The 22964-nt window shown below is 37.7% G+C and overlaps 1 protein-coding gene across 4 annotated transcripts in view; it reads right to left on the reverse strand.

Annotated features, from left to right (window-relative positions):
- Positions 1-22964, reverse strand: part of GRXCR1 (glutaredoxin and cysteine rich domain containing 1) — a 334368-nt gene that overhangs the window by 154806 nt on the left and 156598 nt on the right. For 3 of the 4 annotated variants that reach the window (XR_011073848.1, XR_011073845.1, XR_011073844.1), the window contains one exon: positions 18908-19081. The exons of the other annotated variant lie outside the window; for it this stretch is intronic. The gene's annotated coding sequence lies outside the window, so the exon portion shown is untranslated. The remainder of the gene's footprint in view (positions 1-18907; positions 19082-22964) is intronic. 4 annotated transcript variants of the gene reach the window in all.

The following is a 22964-nucleotide window of genomic DNA, read 5'->3' on the forward strand; positions in this document are numbered from 1 at the left end:
GAGAGGCAGCGGTTTATCCTACAGCAGCCATCTGGCTTTGGTTGCACCAAGTCTCCAGACAGAAGGGACTTCTCAAAATAGAGCCACAAATTGAGTCCAGCCTTCTACAAAGCAACCTCACCATAACGCCATCTTCCTGAGACCATAGTGTGGAAAGGGCTCCCAACTCACAAGCAATGCTTCTGCTCCAACACTGACAGTCACCTGTATCAGGGGTCAGGCTCCGACGGGACAGGTCAGCCGGTCCTGACACTGCTGGTCTTTGAGGTGTCATTCCTAGAGTAGGCAATGCCATGGTGCATTCCTCTCCTAGTTTTAAAAATTCTAAAATTATACATGCCCATGACCCAAGTCTTCAGAATGGTCAAGCACGCCCTCTTCCTGAACCACCCTCCACATACTCAGTGAAGGGCTTGGCCAATGGTATTTAGCAGGCATATTTTCAAATTGTTTGCCGTGGCCATGCCCCCATACAGAGTGTCTGTTCCAGCAGCTCTACCAAGTGGGCAGAAGGTCATACGACCCTGTTCGTTGGCTGGCCCAGTCACATTACCTGGAATTAGAACACAACAGTTCTAGGAGCTTCCAGCAGAGAAGGTGGAGAAAGCAGCCCCCTGGATTCCTGGGGATTTCCAGCTCTTGCCTCCTCAAGAGGCCTGGCATAATGTCCTGCCATGTATACCTTTAGTTAAGCCACCTGTTTACTTTATGTTGCTTATAACCAACAACCCCGAGTCTCTGGGGGAATTCACCAAAATTGTCTCTTCTCATTACTACAAAATACCATCCAGGCCAAAACTCCCAGGTGCTCACTTCCCTGGAACCCAAAATTCCAAAAATCTTTAACTCTCTGGAGCTGATTTGTATATAGTTGGGCTTTAGGAAAATGGAGCATTTGAATGAAAATATATTGATGGTTCAAAGCCACTTGATGACTTTTCTTTATTTCCAAATGCCCACTAGGCATTTTCAATAAAATGTGATTCTGTTACTTAAGTGTAAAATACCTAAAATAGAACTTCATTACTCCTATCCTCCTCTCGCTAATCATCTCCACTTCTGCTGATAGCGTTCCTCTTTTTAAAAGATTTCTACTCTTCTCAACCCTTTCCCCTTCCTTTGTCTCTCTCTACATAGTCTCCAAATCCATAAGTACTGCTTGTGCTCCCTTTGAAACATACCTCAGGTCTGTCCTTTCTCCTCATTCTCAAGAGTCTTCACTTAAGCCCAAGTTCTAGTGTGAAAAGAAAACTGCACTCAGAATCGGCAGGTCTGGGTTTCTTCCAAACTTCTCTACTAACTGCCTTTGGATCCTGTGTTTTTAAAGGTAAAAAATACAAGCCAAAGAATTTGAATGGATGAGCCCAAGCGCCCACCCCAACTAAAACAATTAGGTGGATGAATGATCATTTCTTATCCAATAAATTCACTCTGTTTAATAAAATTCTATGTGCACTTTACCCCATCAACGTGTTTCCATACAGCTATTTTTTCTTTCCTTTCTACCTTTTTGTTTACTTTCTTTTCATGTACCTCTTTCCCTATTCTCATTTCCTACTTTTATTTTTAAAATATCTTGTTTCAGCTTTCTCCACTTTTGATTTTTATGCGCTGGCACCTGGTGAGCACATGAATAAGTTCCAATTTTAGAAGGCACAGCTGTGCTTTTATGGGAAATGAAAAAGGACAAAACCCCTTCTTAACAACCTGGAGAGCGCATCTGGCTTTTTTGACTGTTGCTTTATGTTTCATTTTTCACAGGAGTACATAACATTCTCATATCAACAAAGCACCAGTGGTCCTGAGTGCAATCCCTTGTTGCAAAAGCAGGTAAAGATAAATAACCTGGCTTGCACATTTCAATATTTTATGAATGGACTCTAGCCTCAGGGAACTATTTCAGAACCAAATCTAGGCCATAACTCAGTCAGTGATTCACTGCATATGGTTATTTAGAAGTCTGAGTTTCTTCAGCTCCATCAATGATCCCTAACTGCATCACACCCCAAATCTCCTTTTGCAGCAAATATTTTAATACCCCTTTTACTGTCCTGGAATAAAATACATAGTCACTATAATCCATCTATACAGAAATAATGCATTCATTCTACAGTTTCTTCTCCATAATTCTAAAGACCAACAAGCTCTGAAATCTGAAAACTTTTACCAAATTTTGGCACCTAACCTCATATGCCTGCATCCCCTGACCTGAACTAATGAGAGTAAATTTCTATTTATCCCACCTATTATGAATACTTCCTAGAGCAAAATCAATGTGTTTGGTTACAGGGGCGCTCCCATATCCACCAAGAGTGTTATATGCTATCAGGTGTATGTACTTCATTGGCTTCCTAAAATCTGAAAAAGACTGAAAACACTCCTGGCTAAGAGATTCACAAAATGACTTCTGGAACTATATGTAACCTACCTTCACACAAAAACTCAATATAACACTCTAACTCTAGCATGAAGAAGAAATAAAAGGATGTTAACTGATAAGAAATCACACATACTTCATTATGTAAGCCCTTAGACCTGACACAGTAGAAGATGTGTTGAAGTGGTCTGGTGCCTGCACCAGGACATGGAAGCATCCATCACTGGTATGACACACACACATGCAAACTGGCAGGGCGTCCTGTCAACCACTCAAATGCACAACCAACACCGTTTCATAATTTTCTGAAACGATGAATAATTTTTGAGAAATTTCCAAACAAAGCAAAATACCCTACTCTTCTCAATTTACACATCAGTTGCATTTCCTGGAAAATAAACTGCATATTAAAACTGCATAAAAAACCCCTGTGTTCACATGTCAGCTGGAGTTCATTTCCAGGCTAAGATAGTTTGAAATATGCACAGGATATGTATACATTTGTTTGGCAGGACTCTCCCACACATGGTAAGGCAACTAGAATCCCTGGATGCATCTTTATTAAATGACAGTAGAGAGCCATCCTCAAATGTTTAACAACCCCAAAACACTCCTTCACAATTTCCAGAATGCCTCCCAGCGGGGAGTACTTCCTTTCCTAAGAACCACTGAACTAATTTATCTTCAGTTTCTCCCAAACCACACTAGTATTATGGGGATTTGGAAAATAGATGGAATAGGGACTGAATCCTAACCCCAGGCCCTTCTAATACTCTAGAATTCTCAGATACCTCCCTTCCCAGCTAGTCCCATCTAAATAGGAATCCTGATCTCATGGATGTTAATTTTGTCTGTGGGCCTGCATATTACCCCACTCCTTCCCCAAGACACTTGTACCGTTAATTTTTCAACTGTTCATTCAACCCATGTGATTGAGCAAATGTCATGTCAAACAGCAGGGATTCAAAGTTTCTTAACTCCTGCCCTCAAAGAATTTCCAGTATAGTCTGACAAGCAGTACAACAGAGATAAATGAAGTACAGAGGAATACGGACAGAAAGGATGCTTAGTCTCCAGTGTAGAAGGTCAGAGAGAGGTTCTGCAAAAAAATTAGTAATAGTTACTGCTGTTACAATTCCCAAGAACGTTGAAGAAAAGCCTTTATGCAATAAAGTCAAATAGAAATAATTGCTTGCACATTTAAAGAAAAAAAATTTACTCCTAGTTTCATCCTCAGTGGAAATAAAACTGGATAGCAGTCCACTCATTTAAAAACATGGTTTTTAGAACACCTGTAAATACAGGTTTATTGAATAACTATAAAATATCATATAATTCTAAAGTCATTATTTTTATTATTTTTTTCCCAAACTAGGCTTTAGATTAGAAAATCTACCCAAATATTTCCTTTTCAAGAGTTCTTAACAATCCACAGATGCTTCCTGGGTTTTCCTCACTTTCTTTATAAAAAGGATATATATATATGTATATATGTGTGTATATATATATATATATATATATATATATATATATATATATATATACACACATATATACATACATATATGTATAATAACTACAATTCAGAGCATGGGTATCCAAAAGCACTACCTGGGTGCTTCCCTGGTGGCACAGTGGTTAAGAATCCGCCTGCCAATGCAGGGGACACGGGTTCAAGCCCTGGTCTGGGAAGATCCCACAGGCCGCGGAGCAACTAAGCCCGTGCGCCACAACTACTAAGCCTGCGCTCTAGAGCCCGCAAGCCACAACTACTGAGCCCGAGTGCCACAACTACTGAAGCCCACGTGCCTAGAGCCCATGCTCTGCAACAAGAGAAGCCACTGCAATGAGAAGCCCGTGCACCGCAACGAAGAGTAGTCCCCGCTTGTTGCAACTAGAGAAAAGCCTGCGGGCAGCAACGAAGACCCAACGCAGCCAAAAATAAATAAATAAAATAATATAAATTTATAAAAAAAAAAATTTTTCAGAAACACTATTTATCTGAAGGCATGATTTCACCACTTCTTTTGACTGTCTACTCAGTTTTAAAACAAAGTGAGAGGGCAAACAAAAAGCTCAGTGGTGGTAACTTGCTGTTCAAAAAATAGAATTAATTCTTTAAATAGAAATGTTTCTGCAAATTCTTTTGCTATTTTGCAAATAATATCATAACTGTAACATGAAACTGAGAAGTTGCTTTTCGTACTTGGAAAGTACAAAAGCATATTCCATTGTCACGGTCTATCTAGTTGGTTTAGATTGTTTACTGCCTTGAATGCCAAAATATCTTGCTTTTTCATCTGTGAACTACATTTTTCTTAATTTCTCAGAAACCAAATTTTGTCATTTTACATTGTGAAGTCTAACTGAAAATAAGAATTCAGATACTTAGAAAGTGTAATTTGAAGTGAGAAACTCATTTTAGCTTATATTGGTGTACTTCCTACTGAATAGTCTCCATTTTGGATGCTTCATAAATAATAGATAACAATGATAAAAGTAACATTTACTAAGTATTTCCTATGTGCCAAAAAATGCTCCATACGTTACCTCTTCTAGTCTTTAAAATAATCGTATGAAATATGCAATATTGTCCCCATTTTACTGAGAAAACTGAGGTTTGGAGACACTAAATACCTTACTCATTAAGGCAGAGCTGGGATTCAAATGCAAATCTGGTTGAACCTTGCATTCCATATTATAGACATCACGGTATCAGAACGGAAAGACCAACTCATTGGTGTTCCTTTCATTCACTCTTCTGGCTGAAATTGGGTTCCTGCTTCCATGTCCAGAAAATGCAAAAGCCTTCTTATCCTTAAAGTTTCATCATTCTGGGCTTCCCTGGTGGCGCAGTGGTTGAGAATCTGCCTGTGAATGCAGGGGACACGGGTTCGAGCCCTGGTCTGGGAAGATCCCACATGCCACGGAGTGACTAGGCCCGTGAGCCACAATTGCTGAGACTGAGCAACTGGAGCCTGTGCTCCGCAACAAGAGAGGCCGCGATAGTGAGAGGCCCGCGCACCACGATGAAGAGTGGCCCCCACTTGCCGCAACTAGAGGAAGCCCTCGCACAGAAACGAAGACCCAACACAGCCATAAATAAATAAATAAAAAAAAAAAAAAAAAAAGTTTCATCATTCTATGACTGTACTCCCCACAGGCTCTGCACAGTAGAAAGGTTTCACTCAAATATCTCTTAAGAACCTTTTAGAAGCAACAAGTGGGAGGAAAAAAAAAAAAAAAGGTCCCCAGAGGGTAGGATAAACTCACATAACCAGTGATAGATCTTTCACGAGCTGGATGTCAAAATGTTATAAAACCAAAAATTAAATACTGCACAACAGTGACTCATGTTTTACAATTGATGTAGCTGGTTTCATATGCCATCATCTCCCAACAACTATAATTTTTCTTCTGTTTCTGGGACATGTGTAACTATTTAAAGAACCTGAAAACAGCATTTGGCTGAACCCATAATGTATAGACTCAATTGTGAGAATGGGCCGTGGGCTATGCTCACAGAATGTCAGAACTAAGAAAGAAACTTGGAGATAACGTTTAGTTTCATCAATTTCACCAGTTCTCAAAGGAGAGAATCAGGGTGGACACATCGATAGTTAGGGACTTCACCCAAACGAAGACTGGCTTCCAGTGGAGACAATGTTCCATTACCACTGTTCCATGCTACCAAGTCTCAATAATGCCTAAGAGATCAGATTCACACTCTTGGGTTGAGTTTTAAGTTCACTTTCTTTACTGTTATGCTCTGTACATTGTTAAACATACTGCCACCTGAGGCTATAAGTATTGTTTTGGATCCTCTTTCCTATGAGTTTCTCCTGATAAGTGCTGATCACCTGCTTCTCCATTATTTTCCCTGCTATTCCACACCTGTTGGGCTCCAAGCCCCTGGCTTTACAAATTTACTTCGGCATTTATCTTCTTCCCCTCTCAAATTTCAACGCGAAGCCTTTTATGTGCTTTTATTTGGAATGACAAGAATGAAAGTGAAGCCTGATAGAGGCCAGGGGAAAGGTTAAGACCAAAGAACAGTGTCAGAATTCAGGCAGGCTCAAACAAGGGACAAGGAAACAGACCAAGAGGAGTAATCCATAACCAGAAGAGTGTGGCAAACTCACCTTCCATTCAGATGAGTGCCTGAATTCATTGGGTGGTAGGGAAGTTGGGGCATGGCAGCAGCAGAGTCCAGATAGGGGTCACTTTCAGTGCAAGGCTAAGGCGAGGTGGGTGAGGGGACTGGGTCAGGGTTGTGAGTTATCATTCTCTGGGAACAGACGCCATCACCTCCCCAAGTAAACGTGAGACAGTTTTCAGCCATGGATGGTAAAGAGAGAGCTAGCAAAAGAGCTAGGTCAGAACTGGGCAGATTGTCAGAGACCCATCAGAGTATGTAAGGGTTCAGGACTAAGGGCCAGTGCCAGCAGGACCTGAGGCAATGAGACAGACAGGTAGAAACCCAGCCATGTGGAGGGGACCAACAATGCAGATACTAAGGAAAGGCTGTAGCTCAGTGCCTCGTGGGGCTAGCATTGGTTTCGTGGCTTTTGGCAGCGCAACTTGTCTTCTCTTCTACTGCTTGACAGATTGGAGTCTCCTATTTTAGTCTCTACTGTGTCAGAAAATGAGTGAGACCTCAGTTCCCAAAGCTGAGCTAGAGAAAACTGAAGCTGACCCAGGCCATGTGTAGCATGCAGAATGACGTCAGAGGAGACAAAGAAATTGATGGTAAAGGGAAACATGAGAGCAGAACTAATATTGCAGTAATAACTACGGAAGCAGACTTGCCGTCCATTAAAAAACATCTTTGAAACTGAGGAAAGCCTGCTCTGGGAAGTTTCCTTCTCCATGAAACAGGCACTGAAGGCTAGCTTCCTGGACCCTGACCAGCTCAGGACCCACACACTCCAAGGCTGTAAAATGTAACTCCTTGTGATTCACTTTGGAATTACTCCCTGGAGTATCCAGCAGAGCCTGACACCCTGAGAGGAATATTCCCATGAAGTTTTGGAGTTACCACCTCCATCTACATAAAGCTAAGTCCCTAGTCTTTTTTTTTTTTTTTTTTTAACATCTTTATTGGAGTATAATTGCTTTACAATGGTGTGTTAGTTTCTGCTTTATAACAAAGTGAATCAGTTATACATATACATATGTTCCCATATCTCTTCCCTCTTGCATCTCCCTCCCTCCCACCCTCCCTATCCCACCCCTCTAGGTGGTCACAAAGCACCGAGCTGATCTCCCTGTGCTATGCGGCTGCTTCCTACTAGCTAGCTATTTTACATTTGGTAGTGTATATATGTCCATGCCACTCTCTCACTTTGTCACATCTTACCCTTCCCCCTCCCCATATCCTCAAGTCCATTCTCTAGTAGGTCTGTGTCTTTATTCCTGTCTTGCCACTAGGTTCTTCATGACCTTTTTTTTTTTTTCCTTGGATTCCATATATATGCGTTAGCATACTGTATTTGTTTTTCTCTTTCTGACTTACTTCACTCTGTATGACAGACTCTAACTCCATCCACCTCACTACAAATAACTCCATTTCGTTTCTTTTTATGGCTGAGTAATATTCCATTGTATATACGTGCCACATCTTCTTTATCCATTCATCTGATGATGGACACTTAGGTTGCTTCCATGTCCTGGCTATTGTAAATAGTCCCTAGTCTTAAGCACCCTACAATGCATGACGGCTTGGGGAGCAGCAGGCTTCTTACTACATGTGCTGCAGTTCACAAGCAAAGCCAGCTTTTAAGTAGTGAAAGCCATTTTATGCCAGGATCATCTTCACTATACTTCCTCATATTACAAAGAAAGATTATAACTTTCCTAAGGAAAAGACATTAAAATAAAAATAAAATTAAAGGTGTGTTTTTAAAGCTCTCTCCCTTTTTGTTGGTAGGCACAAAAATAAAAGGCAGTTTGCTGTAGTGAAGGAAAAAGATACCACTAAGAATCACATTTTTTTTTTTAGAACTTTAACAAATTCTGAAATTCTTATCTTGTACTTATTCAAATATAGGGCAGGTTTCTACACATGCTCAAAAGGTTACATTTATAGTTTCTGAGAGAACAGAAACATTTTAGGATGCTGGTTTTACAAACCAGTTGATAATAAACATCGTAAGCCATGTAACTAAAAAAGATCCACATGTGATCTGGATTTTTTTTTTTTTTTCAATCATCTTTCCTGGCTGTTTTGTGCAGGCCCTGCCTGGGAGGGATATCAGTAAGGTTCTAGTGAGGAGAACAGAAACAATTCTAGGTTTTTCAAAGAGAGGAAATTTAATTGAGGGGATTGGATACACAGACGGTAGATGAGGTAAGAGTGAAAACCAGGGGTGATGAGGTGACTCAGAAATGAGTAACTGAGTATTCCATTTCTCTGTTTTTGCATATCAAAGTACCTCAAACTTCAGTAGCTCAAAGCAATCATTTTTTTTTTAATCATTATCTTTCACAGTTCTAGGATCTGGGGGCGGGGGGTCCTCGGTTAGGTGGCTCTCACTTGGATACCTTCATGCAGTTATAGTCAGATGGTGACGGAGCTTAGAGTCATCTTGAAATCTTACTTGCTCACAAGTGTGATAGTTGATGCTGGCTGTTGGCTGGGACGTCAGCAAGGGCTGTTGGCTAGAACACCCACATAGAGCTTCTCCATGTGGCCTGGCCTTCCTTAACAACATAACAGTCTCAGACTTCTTATTGATGGCTCAGACTTCAATGGCAAGTAATCCAAGAGAAAGGTTAGAAAATCCATCCCCTTACGACTGACACTCAAACATCACTTAGTGTCACTTCTGCCATATCCTGTTGGTTGATTAGTCAGTAAGTTTGGTCTAGATATAAGCGAAGAAGACATAGGCCCCATCTCTTAGTGGGAGGAATGTCAGAGAATTTGTGAACATGTTTAAAAACCACCAGACAGAGGAAGGAGTTACCATCCCTCTGTCGGGGAGAACAGAAAGAGTTAATATTACAAGGATCAAGGACTGTGGAGTCAGAGCCATAAAGACCAGTGCTGGAGGTATGTGTTGGAATCACAAAAAGAGATGGAAGGGGAATCTAAGTCTTGCCATTCCAGGCCCAGTGATCCCACAGAAACAGTCCTAATTATTCCATCATACATATTGGTTCTTGTTGCCTGCATCTTATATAACTATGGCTGAGTTGACAAAGTACTGACTGGTACACTAGTAAATTGATGAGTAGATTACTGATTTTTGTTATGACAGTATTTTTCCATGAACAGCTCTATGAAAACAGGCTATCTGCTTTGTAGAAAATAAATCTTTAGGAGTTTGATATATGGCAGCCTCTTTGATAAGTCAGGATCATTAGAAAAAGCAATTGTGCCAAATTAAAATAAACTAAGAGACATAATAACCAAATGCAATGTGTGGTCTTGACTTAGATAAATCAACTGTAAAGGACATTTTTTTAGCCAATTGTGGAAATTTGAATATGATCTGGGTATTAGATGAGATAAAAATTTACTGAACAGGAAAGATGAGGATCATTGACTAAGAAAAGCAGCTTATGAAACAGGATGTACAATATTAATATGTACTAAGGTATTAATGGTGATGATCCCTAAGGGAGTGGGAATGTAATGTTTGTTTTTATTTTATTTTGCTCGGTTTGTGTTCTAATTTTCTAAAATACATGTGCATTATTTCTGTAACTATAAAAAAGTTATTCTACTAAAAACCTTTAAAAAAATTATGACATACTGTTGGGCTCACAATCACATAGAAACTGTCTCTCAGATTTACAATTTCAGAAATGCAATGTCAGACTGAGAAACAAATTTATTTTCATGGACCCTGAATCCAGACAGAAGCCAGAGATAGAGATATAACCCCTTATGGGAATCAACATACTTTCTCTTGGATTTAAAAAGATATTAGTGATTCTGAACAAAGCACTAAGGAAAAGGAAATTAAAGAGTCTCCTTCTAAATTAATTTCCTTTCTCTTGTCTCAGCACATGAAAATATCCAAGTCTCTCCATCTTAAACTAAACATGACGCTCCCCATGGTTCTATCCTTGATATTCTTCTTTTTATTTTTATTTTATATATTTCTACAAAGCAGACCATCATCTATAGTGATGACTCCCAGATACATATCTTCATTCCTGATTGCTCCCCTAAGAATAGATAAATGTTTCCATTGGAATTCCCATGGGACCCTAGAATTCAACATATCTAGCATTAAATTTAATCATTTTTCTTCTTGCAAAACATATTATTAATTCTACATTTCTAATCCTTATTAATGATAGCGATATCAAACATGATGGTCATCCCAAATTTCCTCCATAATCCTACCACCCATACACATGACTAGTCATTCACAGATGCCCTGATAATCTATCTATGCAGAAAATCTATGTAGCTACTAAGACTAATAAGTGAGTTTTCAAGGTTTCAGGATAAAAATCAATGTTTGAAAATCAGCTGTATTTCTATTAGCAACCATTGGAAATTGCAATTAAAATATATTTTTATAATAGGGTAAAAATATGAACTACTTAAGGATAAATCTGTCAAAATATGGACACTGAAAACTACAAAATATTGAAAAGAGAAATTAAGAAGATCTAACTAGATGGGGAAATACGTCATGTCTGTGGATCAGAAGACATAATTAAGATGGCATTATTCTAAAATGGATGTATAGATTCAAATAATTGCAATCAAAATCCCAGAAGTTTTTTTGTAGAAGTTGACAATTATAAAATTCACTTGGAAATGCAAAGGAACTAAAATAGCCAAAATAACTTTGAAAAAGAACAAATTTCTTCTGCCTTACTTAAAAATTTAGCATAAAACTATGGTAACCTAGATACAAGTATTGGCTCCAAAAGAGGTAGATTGATCTATGGAATAGAATAGATAGTACAGAAATATACCAATACATATACAGTTAATTGATTTTCCACAAAGCTTCAAACACAATTCAGTGGACAGTCTTTTTAACAGATATTCATATATATAATACATATACATATATATATACTTCAATTGAATTTTGCACCATATACAAATATTAACTCAGAAATGGATTACAGATATAAATGTAAAATATAAAGCTATAAAATTTATAAAGCAAAGCATAAGAAAAAATTTCTGCGCTTTATTTTAGGTCAAGATTTCTTAGATAAGATATCAAAAGCACAATCCATAAAATAAAATATTAATAATTTGGGCTTCATCAAAATGAAGAACTTCTGTTCTCCAAAAGACACCATAAAAAGAAAATAAAGACCAAACCACAGACTGGGAGAAGATATTTGAAAATTTCATATCTGATAAAGGACTTTTATCCAAATACAAAGAGAACTATTAGAACATAACAGGTAAAAAACAATTAAAAAGAGTAAATGATTTGAACATTTTGCCAAAAAAGGTTTACTAATGGCAGATAAGCACATGAACGATGCTCAGCATTATCCATCATTAAGGAAATGCAAACAAAAACCATAATGTGATCCTACTACACACCCATTAGAATGTCTAAAATAAAAAGACTGGTCATACCAAGTCATACCAAGTACTGGGGGGCTATAAGAATACATGCTGCTGATGGGAACGTAAACTGACACTACTCTGAAAAACCATTTGATAGTTTCTTAAGTTAAACATACACTTACTAGATAACCCAGCCATTCCAATTCTGGGTATTTACCCAAAAGAAATAGAAGTATATATACCTAAAAATACTTATAGATGAATGTTTACAGCAGCTTTATTTGTAATAGCCAAAAACTGGAAATAATCCAAATGTCCATCGCTGGGTCCGTGGATATAAAAACTGTGGTTCCTCTATCTAGACAATGGAAAACCACTCAGCAGTAGCAAAAGAATGAACTACCGAGGCATCAACAACTTGGAATGAATTTCAAAATGATTATGCTGCCACCTCTTTTTTTTAGTAAACATGTATACAAACCTAATGGAATAAATAACGATTTAATATTCTTATAATCTGCACACATTTATGCATTGTGATTATCTACTTGTCATCTTGTTGGAGGAGGTCATCAAGAGAACATGACTGTCAGCTGACCCATGAGCTAGACCTAGGCAACTAGAGGCTCCTCACCCCCTCCCCTGCTGGAGTCATTTCAAATGCAGCCTTGAGACAGTAATACGTTGTTGAGACCATCTGGATGGTATACGTGACTGAACCCAGTTAAAACCTCTATATAAATTTTTAAGATTCTGGTGGGTGGGTATGGAGATCTACTCAACTTGGGGCTGCCCAAGATAAGTTTCATATGTAAGTTCCCTTGCTTATTAAAACTGCCACCTGCCTTGGAGAAATGTCTATGTAGGTCTTCTGCCCATTTTTTGATTAGGTTTTTGGGTTTTTTGATATTAAGCTATATGAGCTGCTTGTATATTTTGGAAATTAATCCCTTGTCTGTAGCATTGTTTGCAAATATTTTCTCCCAGTCCGTAGGTTGTCTTTTCACTTTGTTTATGATTTTCTTTGCTGTGCAGAAGCTTTTAAGTTTAATTAGGTCCCATTTGTTTATTTTTGCTTTTATTTCCGTTGCTCTAGGAAATGGATCCAAAAATATATTGCTGTGATTTATGTCAGAGAATGTTCTGTCTATGTTTTCCTCTAGGAGGTTTATTATAGCCGGTCTTACATTTAGGTCTTTAATCCATTTTGAGTTTATTTTTGTATATGGTGTTAGAGAATGTTCTAATTTCATTCTTTTGCATGTAGCTGTTCAGTTTTCCCAGCACCACTCATTAAAGAGACTGCCTTTCTCCACTGTATATTCTTGCCTCCTTTGTTGTAGATTAATTGCCCGTAGGTATGTAGGTTTACTTCTGGGCTTCCTATTTTGTTCCATTGATCTATGTGTCTGTTTTTGTGCCAGTGCCATATTGGTTTTTTTTTAAAGCAAAATGATATATCATTTTATTCTCATAAGATTGGCAAAAATTAAGAAGTCCATATTGTTTTGATTACTGTAGCTTTGTAGTATAGTCTGAAGTCAGGGAGCCTGATTCCTCCAGCTCCGCTTTTATTTCTCAAGACTGTTTTGGCTATTCAGGGTCTTTTGTGTTCCCATACAAATTAAAAAAATTTTTTTTCTAGGCATGGAAGCATCGACAGATGAATGAATAAAGAAGACATGGTATATATACACAATGGAATATTACTCAGCCATAAAAAAACCGTAAATAATGCCATTAGCAGCGACATGGATGGACCTAGATGGATGGATCATACTAAGTGAAGTAAGTCACACAGAGAAAGACAAATACCATATGATATCACTTATATGTGGAATCTAAAAAAAAAAATGATACCAATGAACTTATTTACAAAATAGAAATAGACCCATAGACATAGAAAACAAAATTTTTGTTACCAAAGGGGATAGCAAGGGCAGGGAGAGAGATAAATTAGGAGTTTGGGACTAACATTTACACACTACTATATATAAAATAGGTAAATAACAAGGACCTACTGTATAGCACAGGGAACTATACTCAATATCTTATAATAACCCATAATGGAAAAGAATCTGAAAAAAAATGTGTGTGTGTGTGTGTAACTGAATCACTTTGTTATACACTTGAAACCAACACAACACTGTAAATTAACTGAACTTCAATTTAAAAAATAAATATATATGTTAATTAAAAACAAAAGCAAAAACTTGCCACCTGCCAGTCTGTGGAGTAGCCTGCCCCTTTCTTCAGTCTCTCCTTGCCCTTCGGGGCTGGGGGTGGAGGCAGTTTCACCTTTCACCAGGGAAGCTCCTGAGGTTTTAAAACAATGCATCTAAATTTAAGTCCTAAATTAAACTGAACTGAGGACCCCACCTGCCCCAATTTCAGTAATAACTAAACTAAACGTTTTTACATTCCAAAGCAGAACACTGCAATTCTCATTGTTTGCCATTATGAATTAATTTTAATAGATAAAACCCTTTTAGGGTTTCTTAATAATAGTATTTACTGGTGAGTTAGGACATTCAAATATGTGAGCACAGCCTGTGATATGTGTTTTGATGAACAGCAGACTCTAGCCCTGGGTTTGAGCTTCACCCAGCTCAGCAACTTTCAAGTTTCCAAAGTTTTTCACATACAAAATTTTGGTCCTCACAAAAATCCTGTATGTATGATAGGTGAATGAGGCATTAATACAGTGCTTGGCACATGGTAAACATTCCACAAATAATAGCTACTAGTAGCTATTTTCATACAAATATTTAACTTTTCAAAAGATTTTTGAGTCCTAGTTCAAATTAATGCCAAGAGTTCTTGGTCTCTTTCTTGGCCTTATAGCAAAATCATCCTCATATTGTCCTGTAGATAATAATTTCCTACTTAGACATAAGCCTTTATTGACTGCACTGAAGTGGTCATTTTCAGCAGTATGTAAACTCTCCCAAGGGGTTGAGATATAATCTTGACTTTCCTGTGTGATAGGGAAAGTTAAAATGCCTTCTCATTTCTGAAATTGCCAGATTCTTACTAAGTATGAACACGAGTAGAAAAAATACACACAGAAAATATTCAGAAATGTGTGGACTCCAGAAGGACAAAATTTAAAAAAAAAACAAAAAACCTTTTTAGTTATAACTGTTAGAGGTTTACACATTAATAAAAATGCCTATTCCCCTGTATTTAGACTTGCTACAAAACACTATAGACTTTGGGTATAAGACTTGGTTATGGATAGAAAGAGAGAAGACTGAACGTGTGTTCCTCTGGAGGAGAAACTAGTGATGTGGCCTCTTTATACCTTCTCTAGGGCAGACACCACTGAATTATATGCATCAGTAGATCTATTTACAAGCCTATTTTTTATATCAACTTGGAAGCAGGCCCCATTTCACATGAAAATCTAAATGTCAAAAGTCTAGGTAATTTTCATTCTCGACACTCCTCTAAAGTTGATTATCTTTTTTATTATGATACCACAGAGGACACTTTAGGTCAGAAATGAAGCAATATACCCACATACAGTTTATGAAATGACACTAACCTTCTATTTCTGATTCATCTTCCTTTACTGCCTCATGTTGTTTTGGTAAAGAATGCTTCAAAAGTTTCCATTTCTAATCAAAATTTTTCATATCACTACTAAGAGGCTAAATATCTTTTTTTAATTCATTGATTTATAACAGCATAGAATTTTCTTATAGCTGGTTCAGTCATGCTGAGACTTGTGGCCAAAGTTTCCACCATCTGGAAAGGTGTTGATTGGCCCCTGAGTGTATGCAACAGTTTACATAACGTCATTATGTTCATTTTTCTTAATTTTTTACTTTATCAATTCAATATTCTTTATATGTTTTTTTAAATTCTTATAATTTGTATTTGTTTGCTAAACCTGCCATAACAACCAAAGTAAAGTACTACAACCTGGGTGGCACAAACAACAGATAGTTTTTGTAGGCTTTTTGTTTGTTTGTTTTTGGCCATGCCACGTGGCTTGTGGGATCTTAGCTCCCTGACTAGGGATCGAACCCGTGCCCCCTGCAGTGGAAGCACGGAGTCCTAACCACTGGACCACCAGGGAATTCCCGTAACAGATAGTTTCTGTCTCATAGTTCTAGAGGCTAGAAGTCTGAGATCAAGGTGTCAGCAGAGTTTACTCTTTCTAGGGGCTGTCAAGGAGCATCTGTTCCATGCCTCTCCTCTAGCTTCTGGTGGTTTGCAGTAATTTTTGGCATTCCTTGACTTGTATAAGCACCACCCCAATCTTTGCCTTGATGTTCTCCCTGTGTGGGTACCTGTGCCCATACTTCCCCTTTTTATAAGGATACCAGTCACATTAGATTAGGGCCCACCCTAACGACTTCATCTTATCTAATTACATCTGCAATGACCTATTTCCAAATAAGGTCACATTCTCAGCTACTGGGGTCAGGACATATGAAGTTTGGGGAGACACAATTCAACCCCTAGCAGACATATATATATATACCTTGCTACATACGAAAGTTTTTAGCATTTCATTAGTATACTTACATTTGCTTTCTTCATGTCTGTTTTCATAAGATGAAAACAAGTTTCTTAAGACCATCAACAATATGGAACAATATAATAGTTAGATAGAAATACTAAGGTTAAATCACTTCAACCAATGGTTCAATTACAGACCCTCTAGTTTTTGCTCAGTCACCCTTACCCAGCATCTTTTGGTTTTTGGTTGCTGTTTTCTAACAGTAGACATACATAGATAGACACTGCCTCCTGATAAATTTTATAAATATGAAATAACATGTATGGCCTCTAGCTCTGTGTGCAGCTCACTGGTTTTGGTCATCAAGTTTTAAACAATAACAGCTCTGTGATATGCAGCAAGTGGGACTACTCAAGCTTGTTTCACAAGTATTGACAAGCAGGGTAGCAAACAGGTTTCACTTCTCTCTTAGTGCCAACTCTAGTCAATTGGTAAATTGAATTACTAACCAGCTTAATTGAAGATTCTAATGCCCAGGAAATAGCAGGTTATGGTAGATTCTTAATGTTTGCTATTAGCTGGGATATAAGAGGTAGTTTAGTCATCACATGACCCATCACCCTGGCTCTAAGTCACCATAAAGCACCCAAGATAATCCAAGTCCCCCAAAGACAACTGTAACCTAGATTGAGGTGTTACGATTATTCTGTCCCTCAGATCCTGCTTCCCCTTGATTTCTTGTTTATGAATTATCTTCCTGCCCCCATACTATCTAATGTCCTACTAATACTAACAATCTCTGTCCCCACTTCGTTGGCTCTTGAAAATCAGCCTTGTGCTTCATTCTTTGGTTTGCCTCTCTCGACTTTTGCCCCAACTATCTTCCAGGTGCTATAGTCTGGAAGCAAATTAGGTTCTGTGAGTCAAAGCCCTTTTCATAAGATTCCAAAGGCAGAAATACAGTGAGCTCCATATTCCTGAGACTCTCAGCTGTGGCCGCTGTCAAGAAAGTCGTGGAAATACAAGACCGTTCTTCCTACACCAGCATTCCAGTGTCCATTCTCTGGTTCCATGAATTGAGAGGCAGGTTTGGTGAGAGCAGGGGCTTCTTGCAGCAAGGCTGCATTAGAGGCCTCAGACTCAGTGGCTTGCCTAGTGGGACAGTGATGCAGTCTTCCTAAAGATGTTTCTGGAAACCCAACCTAGCTCGATTCCTTAAGCCTAATTATATTTAAAGCACCAATTTTGGGGAAGTAAACTTCTTTCTGCCTCAGACACATAAACTATTCATAATTACAGTAGATTTAAATGAATATGAGGGATGGGCAGAGTCATGAAAAGTTTATGGCAATTTCAAACTGAGCATTAGGCATTAGACTTTGGACATCTTTATTATTTTCTTTGGATTAATTCCTTGTGGGATTTTTCATTGGATACTTTACACCACATAAAATCCCAGCCACATGCAATCTCACCCCTCCTTTCTAGGTTGCTTCTGACTTTCCAAATTCTCCCTAATTGCAGAGAAATTCACTCTCCTCATTTCCCAACCCAAACCTAGTTCTCAGGCTCATTTTGTATATCCAAACCGACCAGCATGCACAGCAACTCAAAATAATTTCCGTAACAGGAACCACTCTCTTATATGGCAGTGGTGCTTATACACAACTTTTTCATTCATTAGATAACAGTAGTTGATATGGAAGCCAATGGAACAAGAGCTGATATGTCACATGAGAAGTTTAAGGTGTGACCATATGGTGTTATCAGAGAATATCAAGGTTCCTCCATCACATGACATGACAACAGCATTATGTTCTTCCCAAAGCGGTACCACTGGGAGCAGAATGAAAAGCCAAGTCAGTATCCAACAGCCTGTTTGCTCTCTCTCCCTCTCCTCTCCAACCCTCAGCTATGGAAATCGATCCTGCCTGGGCACTTCCAATATGAATATACAAGTCTGTTTTTCAATCCAATGTTGTTTTTCCCAGTGGTTATTTCAACTGTTATGTTTCTTTCTATCTGTTCCTTTTTCGCCATTTTAGAATCTCTATTCTCCATATTTCAGAACTCCTGATGCTGCCTCCAAATCTGGCAGCTTCTTCCCCATGATTTCATTCTCTTTGTATTTTTGCTGTTTTACAATGTGTCTTCTACTTGACCCTCCAGGATGATCTCTATAGTGACTAATCTCTCCTCAATTCATACACTCAGTTTTTAAATTTAAAAATTATCAGATTTTTAAGTTTCAGTCTTAAGTTTCAGTTTTAAGTCTTATAAAGCTATAATAGAATCTCTTCGAGCCTTCTTTTAAAACATTTTGTTGTGGTTATTCTAATAGTCATCTGTCTCCTCTAATAGTTTTATTACTATACTAGAAGCTTTCCTATTCTTTTTATTCATTCTCTCTCTCTCTCTCTCTCTCTCTCTCTCTCTCTCTCGCTGTCTCTCTCTCTCCTTGTTCTATCTCAAAAACACTGCTGCTGGGTCCCCTTAGATTGTGATGATTTCCTTAGCATACCCATGAGTTTATTTACATAACAAGCTACTAGGGTACCTGGGAGTGATGGAAACCCACAAGTGGTAGGAAGTACTGCTCTTCACAGACAGGGACATGAAACTGGAAACTCTTCAGTTCTTTCTGCAAACACAGGAAGAAGCTTGATTGCTGATCTCTGACATAAGGAGGATCACAAGGCCCCTCCAAAGATTTGACAATCAGCAGGTCTTCCTAGAACGACAATGAATGGAATGACAGGGCTTTTCCTCCGAGGGATCCACAGAACTCAGAAGTACAATTTTTCTTCAGGAACAAAAGAATTCAGATTTTCCTCCCAGGTCAACTGCCAGGCCCAGAATCAAGAACCACCCTAAACATCCAGCCCCTGGAAAGGTCAGAGTGTTCGCACACACCCTGCAGTCTAAGCACCTGTTTCTCTATGGAGACAGAGTTGATAGTTGGATTAGAGTTGAGAGTGGATGTGTCAGGCCACCATCTCATCAGAATTCTGATCACTTTGAGGCAGATGGAAGAGATGAAAACAAAGAAGACAGGTAAGACAGATGGAAACAGCCAATATTATTTGATTTATGCCTTATCACTTTCCACAAAAGATTTAATATGACTTCATGGCAGAGTATATACAATAAAACAGTAAAATGTAAATAGAGATTAAAAATAAGAACCAAGCAAAACATAACTTAGAAGAGGAGATCTAGACAAGGAAAAACAAAATAAGTAACTTTTACCTTGAGCTGGATTAATGGACAGATTAGCTAGGAGGTTGCTTGGGACACTGATGTCTAATGAATAATAAAACATCACTGGGATAAATTCACACAATGTAAATTGGTCCCACTCCCATTAAAGTAGACAGAATGAAATTAAAATTCAAAACACCCCTTACTGTACTACTTTATCTCTTTTTTCCTTCCAGTTTTACTGAGCTATAATTGACATACAGAACTGTAAGGTATACAGCGTAATGATTTGACTTACATTCATCATGAAATAATTCCACAATAAGTTTAGCAAACATCCATCATCTCATATAGATACAAAAGAAAAGAAAAAGAAAAAAATTTTTTTCTTGTGATGAGAACTCTTGGGATTTACTCTCTTAACAACTTTCATGTATAACACACAGCAATGTTAGTTATATTTATCATGCTATACGTTACATCCCTAGTACTTATCTATCTTAAAGCTGGAAGTTCGTACCTTTTGACTGCTTACATCCAATTCCCCTTCCTCCAACCCCTCACCTCTGGTAAGCACAAATATGATCTCTTTACTACTTTATCTTTTGAATATTTTCCCCCTACCCATATATAATTTTAGTGAGTTAGATGTCAGCAAAGTGAGCTGAGGTTCTAAAAACAACTAAAGCCAGACATAGGTCTGCTTATGAGGGTGAGTAGTTCAGTTTATTAAATTTAAAAACTGTACTTCTAAGAAGTTGTCTCGGAACTCTATAGCATCTACAAGTTAAAAATATTATAACAGAAAAATGCAAAGATAAGAACTAGATAAATAGAAAATAGTTTGACAAATATTTTGGATAGTATTAATGCCTACCTCCTATATTGTGCTTTGAAGATACTGCATTTTTTACAAATTGAAGGTTTGTGGCAACTCTGCACCGTCACAGATGATGCTTAGCATCTTTTAGCGATAAAGTATTTCTTAATTAAGGTATGTAATTGTTTTTTTAGTCATAATGCTACTGTACACTTAGGAGGCTACCGTATAGTGTAAACATAACTTTTATATACCTGGAAACAACAAAACTCATCTGACTGGCTTTATTGCAATATTCACTTCATTGCAGTGGTCTGGAACTGAACCTGCAATATTTCCATGAGATGTCTGTATGTGAGTCTGTCTGTCATAACTTCTTAGAAAAAAGTTTCTCCTCACCTCTACTGTATAAAAGTTTAAAATATATTTTTAAAATTTCTGTCTGAAAAAGATCAAGTTTTTAACCTGCCTATCAAATTCTACATCTCAGTATGGCCTTACATGTAGCCCATTCACTAATAAACCTTTTTAAAGCAGTTCTTCTAACCCAGTTTTACCTTTTTCCAGAAAAGAGAATCTTGACTACAATAATAATGTATGATCTACCTCATTCAAGTACCTATCTATAAAAATGCCTAGAACTATTTTTAAATTCATATCATTTGAAGGAAAAAATGGCTTAATTGAGAACTACTAATCATATACATGGAAATGAAGACATTATACTTATCAATATACAGTTAACTTGAACTTTCTAAATAATTCTACAATTTTACCCTGAATTGACATATACAACTTTCTCTAAATAATTCTACACTTTTATCCTGATATTAACCAAAAGTTCCTTCTCAATAAGAAATTAATCTCCCTTACCCAGCCTGGCCAAGAGAATAGACTCTGTGTTGGTCTCGTCTGGATTTATCATCTTCCAAATTCTACTAGTAACCTTGTAATTTAAGCCTGTAATACATTTAACATATTAATCTGAGACTCTGCAAAAGCACAAGGTTCACTGAAATGAACAAAACTTTAATAACTGCTTTTGGTGGATGATGACTTTCTCTAATATGCTTTGTATTAAAGGTCATTTCTTTCTGCAAACTTAGCTCTAAGGTCTTTGTTTCTTTTTACCACCAGGATTATCCTTCTATGCTCCTGTTCTCTGCCCTGGGTGGAGCCAAGAGCTCCTATGGTAAAAAGAGACATATCTCTATTGGGGTCCAAGCAGAAAACAACTAACCCAGTGGGCACAGAAAACCTGCAGTGTCACTACTTTTGAAACACATTTGAGAGCTCCATTTGCTGCAATATCTCAAAGCTGTTATTGTTAAATAATTTAATACCCCAAACCACATGGGTTGCATACAGAGCTGCACACCACAAGCACTGTTTCGTGTTTATAGAATAATATTTAAAGTCCTTTCTCACAGCCTCCCTCATTTGATGGCTGACACAACCCTGGGAAACAGGTAAATAAGACATAATTATCACCATTTTATAGCTGAGGAATATGAGAGTCTTAAACCTATAAGTGATGGCAAAAATCATAGCCCCTAAAGTCAGATTCTAATTCCAGTGCATTCACTTGGTGTGAGTTCTTCATCCATTCATCTTAGTTTCCTCCAATCTCTTAAACCAGTTGTGAGGATTAAATGGATCAGGGATGAAAAGCACTGGTATGCTAATCGCATTTTACTACTGGATGTCCAATAAATAGCATGAATCTCCCTTTTTCCCTCCCTCAGATATCTGGGTCTGACCATTCAGCCAATAAATGGCAAAATTCAGAAGAGAATCCAACTTTGTGACTCCTGAGCAAGTAGAAAAATAGCAGCTCAAGGCCCACAAGTCCCTTGGACAATTATGCTTTATGACTTGTCGATAATGTGAAAATTTCTCCCCAGATCCAAGTTTTGTGCAGCCTGACACTTGATTTGGAAGATCTTTAAGAATACAAAACTGAGAATATCAGATTAGGGTATAAAAGTGCTATTTATTTAGAAGGAGAAAAGAAGTCACAACAAATTGTAAGTTTTAAAAAGCCTTAATTTCTCTTTCTGATTTTTGTTGTTAGTGTATAGGAATGCCAGAGATTTCTGTGCATTAATTTTGTATCCTGCAACCTTACCAAATTCATTGATTAGTTCTAGTAGTTTTCTGGTCTTTAGGATTTTCTATGTATAGTATCATGTCATCTGCAAACAGTGACAGTTTTACTTCTTCTTTTCCAATTTTTTATTTCTTTTTCTTCTCTGATTGCTGTGGCTAGGACTTCCAAAACTATGTCGCATACAAGTGGTGAGAAAGGACATCCTTGTCTTGTTACTGATCTTAGTGGAAATGCTTTCAGTTTTCACCACTAAGTATGATGCTTGCTGTGGGTTTGTCATATATGGCCTTTATTATGTTGAGGTAGGTTCCCTCTATGCCCATTTTCTGCATCTGTTGAGATGATCATATGGTTTTTATTCCTTAATTTGTTAATATGGTATATCACATTGATTGATTTGCATATATTGAAGAACCCTCGCATTCCTGGGATAAATCCCCCAATCCCATTTACCATTGCAACAAAAAGAAGAAAATATCTAGG

Source organism: Eschrichtius robustus, chromosome 4, assembly GCF_028021215.1.
Source record: "Eschrichtius robustus isolate mEscRob2 chromosome 4, mEscRob2.pri, whole genome shotgun sequence".
In the NCBI taxonomy this organism is placed as follows: Eukaryota; Metazoa; Chordata; class Mammalia; order Artiodactyla; family Eschrichtiidae; genus Eschrichtius; species Eschrichtius robustus.